General features: G+C 37.5%; 1 protein-coding gene across 2 annotated transcripts in view; it reads right to left on the bottom strand.

Moving 5' to 3' along the window:
• Window positions 1–1,971: 1,971 nt before the first annotated feature.
• Window positions 1,972–4,805, bottom strand: part of COL4A3BP (collagen type IV alpha 3 binding protein) — a 102,681-nt gene continuing 99,847 nt past the window's right edge. For both annotated transcript variants that reach the window (XM_015571599.1, XM_015571598.1), the window contains exon 19: window positions 1,972–2,017. The gene's annotated coding sequence lies outside the window, so the exon portion shown is untranslated. The remainder of the gene's footprint in view (window positions 2,018–4,805) is intronic.

Below are 4,805 nucleotides of genomic sequence, written 5' to 3' on the forward strand. Positions count from 1 at the left end.
TGGCAAACAGAGAAACATTTATAATGGGCATAGAGAACTTTTTTTGAAGATTCCATCAGCATCTATGGTGAATATACCTTCCCTCCCCAACCCTCCCATACTCCCACACCCTGACCCACAGCTGATTGTAAAATAAAATACACATTTGAGGTATAAACTTTTCTTTTTTTAAACATCATAATATAAAATGTTAACTGGTGATGTAGTAAACTGATAGAATTTGTCTTATTTGCCTTATTAGCATTACCACCATAGGCACTTTTCCACGTAGTCAAATTATGAACAGCATTTTTCTATAATAAGGCATATTCCATGCACATCATTTAGAGAAAAGTAAATTAAAAAATAGAAAAGATTTATGGAGCATGAAATCTGCGTGCATGTAATGTAAGCATATGTTTTATATGTATTTCCTCTCTGTACAGAATAATAAATACCACTACATTTGATGCAAGTAATTCACCTCCAGGATTGTGCATATGAAGTGACCAGACTAATCCCATCATTAAATTATCACCTTGCATTTATCATTAAGACTCCAATACCACATATGAAATATATACAAGACATGTTCCACGTGACATGACTTTCTGCTTTACAAAACGGGTTGGATTTCTGTGTTTCTACAGAGATGAGGAAGTCAGCAAAGCATCTATAAAATGCCTCTGATTTATGCAAGCACGTTTGTGTAGAAACATAATGAAGATTTTGAAGTGGGCAATCATTTCTACTTTGATGAGTATAATTCCTTGCCTCAACTTCATGCTTCACGGTTTTTCACAGAGGCCTAAAACTAATAAAACTAAAAAAGGATTTAACATTTAAGTTCTTATAGCCACTAAGGAAAGAATTTCAGTCTGAATCACATGGAATACGTTAAAGCTCTGCTGAAGTTTCTGATCAAAAGGCAAACAGAAGCACTGCTCACATTTCTATGCATATCTTGCAATATATCTTTTAAACTAACCCAAATTAGAAAAACTAAAAAACATACCTGTTACTGAGTCCTAAAAATATTGAATCAAATGTCAAACTCAGTCTGATTTGCTTTCACAATAACTGCATATCCTCTTACAAATTTCATTAAAAATTCTGAGTTCATTTTATCCTGACCGTTTTTCCAGAAAGCAGTTTATACCCACAAGATTTATACAGATGTTTCTGTTCAAAGGCAGGCAGAACCAATTTAGAAATTGCCAAATTCTGTTTCTAACAAACTGAAAAAAAAGAAAAAAGCTATAGTGTACAGAATACAACTGAAAATACAGGAACTATAAAGATAACTGGGGTTGTAGGAGGTGGGAGAGGAATAAAGCTTTTCATTCTTTCTCCATCAGAACAAAGGTTCTTCATGGGAGTAAGAATATAGAAAAGGCAAAATCACAGGTTATTAACAGCCCTCAGTTATTAAGAGACACTTTACATTACTACATGAATCAGTACAGAAATCAGCAGCAATGAATTCTATGATTATACAAGCAAAAAAAAAAAAAAAAGGCTGAAAAATTCTAGACACAGACTGAACTGCAGGCCTGAAAAAAGAGCCCCGTCCAGGTATTTGGTGCACAGAAAGCACACGCCCCATGAGCATCCCACTTTCGTGCTTTTCTTTTGTGCACAAAACCTGATACAACTGAGGATCTTAGGCTGGACCGTGTACTAAATTAAAAATTCTGAAAAAGTTTCCAAAAATTAAAGCATCAATTCCTAGTTGTGATTCAAAGTTGATTTTTCTCTCTTTTAGGAGCAAGCAAATAAAAATATAGCCATGTTCATGTAATTTTACATGTATTTATAATTATAGCTGAGCATGGAGGTCTAGCGGGCGACAGCTAGGGTTAGACGTTCAGCTTTGCTATTGCAACATTTCTTCATTTTTGTACACAAGGTCAAGGTGTTGGGCCATAGACAAGGCTGTAGATCCTACGTTCCAGCTTAGAGCATTCAATTTGTGTGTATGTGTTTTTTTTAAAGTTTTCCCTCCAACATGGAATGTCACACAGCCTTGTTTCAGTCACTGTAGGAAAAAAAATGACAAGTTAAAAATTCAGCAATATATTGCTAACAACTGCAAGACTACCAGAATAGATTCCCCCTACCCTCTGAATTCATGGAATGCATAGATTCTCTCTTAAAATTTATCTTTAAAGGATTTTCAACTTTAAGAATATAAAACTGTTCATCAGAAGGAACAGAAAGTATAAGGAATCTCTGAAAGCTAGAAATGTAAAAGGGTAATGTACTTACTACAGCTAAACCAAGAGGGAATCAACCAAAGGTCTCTGGATTTGTACCCCACAAACTGGCATTTCCTTCTTGGCATTCGATAAAAATTATGCTATGTAATTTTTCAAGAATTTTAAAAATTTACTTAGGCTATGAAAAGACTTAAAAAACAAACAGGCACAGACATCATCAAATGTGTTTAAGACATCTGACTACGAGTTTTGAAAATCTTTGGACCTTATGGAATTTCTCTAAAGACGATGCTGATTAATGACAGTTATTTTTCCATCACCAAAGTTAAGAATGTTAGTTTTCTTAAGGCTACAGTGCTAGAATCCACTTCATAGATACATCTTCATTATTATGAAACAAACATTACTTTAGGTGAACAAAGATTTTTACCACAAGTTAAGGTTAGAATTTAGGTTCTTTGTCAGAAAGAAGCTCAATCTGGATTCAAGGCCAGTGCTAATTGTTGGCCAGTGAGTCTTTTTCTTTATTTCTATCTTTACATACATAAACAGAGGTCCATAAACAATGTTACCTCCTCCCCCTTGAATTTTTTTCCCAAGGGATTTCAACCACTTCCCTCCTAGGTCCACTAAAGAAGAATGAGGACACCGCCCTCTCTTCCCCCCACACACAGTCAGTCAATAAAACAATGCTCCAAATCAAAGTTTAGAGGCAAATGCTAGTAATGTGTGAGTTGTATATTTGAAATGTTTAAGAAATTAGTCCTCTCAAACATAGTTGAGAGCATGTTCTATACAGGGGTGGGCAAAATAAGGTTTACAGTTGTTTGTATGGAAAAGAAGACAATATTTAATAAATACGTAATATAAGAATAAACTATGTGTTTTGCATACTCCCAAATGTAAACCTACTTTTGCTCGACTCTGTATGTAACTGCATTCTGATTTTATCCTGCTTAATACATGGTTATATTTTCTGCCCTGCTTAGTAAGGCTGGGTGTGGGGGTGAAGAGACAAAGCAGATAGAGTTGAATATTTAGTCTTGGTTAGAGCAAACAGCAACTTCTTAGAAATCTTTAGGGAAGGTGACAAGTCTACTGCCATTGTGTGGCATCAGGTTTCTGGTTTGACAAATATGGTGCAGAAATTATGTGTGCAGATCTAGTCATAATAATCTTAAGTACAAAATAGTCTAAAAATAGTCAGCACATTTATGCAATGCACTTATGCCTGAAGAAAGAGAATTCCTCAAAGGTCAGGCTGTATTCCAAAACACTAACCATTCAGATCAGTAAAGCCAGAATCTGTTTAACATTTTCAGGTCACCTTTTTCCTGGGAAAATCTAAATATCCAGGACATCAGTGCAATAATAACCCTTGTGTTAGCATCTGATAATAGATTTAGCTTTTCAAGTCTTTTTAAAAAAGACATACTATAGCCCTAGCTGGCTTAGTGGATAGAGCGTTGGGCTGCAGACCAAAGGGTCCCGAGTTCGATTCCAGCAAGGGCATGTACCTTGGTTACAGGCTCCTCCCTGGCCTGGGCCCTTGTCAGGGCTCATGCAGGAGGCAACTAATCGATGTATTTTTATCACATCAATGTTTCTCTCTGTCTTTCCCTCCTGCTTACACTCTCCCTAAAGATCAATGGAAAAATATCCTAGGGTGAGGATTAACAAAATAAAACAAAACAAAAAGATATACTATAGACAGCTTCAGAAACCAGATTTAATTAAAGACATCAGTCATATGATTGACTATATTATTTTTATCTACTCAAGAATATATATTTCTCAGCTAATGATTTAACATTCGGTATAGAAAAGAATGAGAAGATGTTCATGTATACTTACTGCCTGTAACTTATACTTTGGTAATATCTATTACAAATTTTTTTTCAGTTGATTTCAAAGAGGTAGGGAAGGAGATAGAAACATCAATGATGGAGAAACCAAGATGGCGGCATAGGTAAACACCAGAAATTGCTGCCTCGCACAGCAACTTAAAAAATTCAAATAAAAGACAAAACGGACATCATCCAGAACCACAGGAAGGCTGGCTGAGGGAAATTCTACAACTAGAAGGGAAGAGAAAAGCACACTGAGACTCAAAGGAGGTGCGGTGTGGAAGTAAAGTGCAGAGGTACCGAGGCACATGCAGAAAGGGCTGGCTCAATCGGGAGGGAGTCTCAAGCTCCTGACTGCTCTGAACTCCAGTTCCGGGCATGTCTCTGGGGACCCAGACTCATACAGGAGAAACTGGACTGTCTGGCATCGGTCAGAACTCGAGGGCGGCTTTCTCTCAGAGGTGCTTGCAGTGATTGCTGGGACACTGAGAAGTGGGGCCTCTTGGGGTAGGACTGAGGAGCAGCCATAGCTGCTTGCTCCGCCCCATTGATGCCCAGAGACCCCGCCCCACCCAAGCTGTGCACAGAGGCTTTTGCATATGAAAGGCCTGGCCCTTTGCAATCTGAAAATTAACTAACAAACTGCAGCTGAGCCAGAGAAACCCAGAACTTCCAAAAGAAGACCCAAGGCCCCACAGCAGCTTGCATTGCTTCACAGCTGGGCCTCATCAGGGCACCTCCAAACTCCAAAAAAGGAAGG

The sequence above is a fragment of the Myotis davidii genome, unplaced genomic scaffold (genome assembly GCF_000327345.1).
Source record: "Myotis davidii unplaced genomic scaffold, ASM32734v1 scaffold44, whole genome shotgun sequence".
In the NCBI taxonomy this organism is placed as follows: Eukaryota; Metazoa; Chordata; class Mammalia; order Chiroptera; family Vespertilionidae; genus Myotis; species Myotis davidii.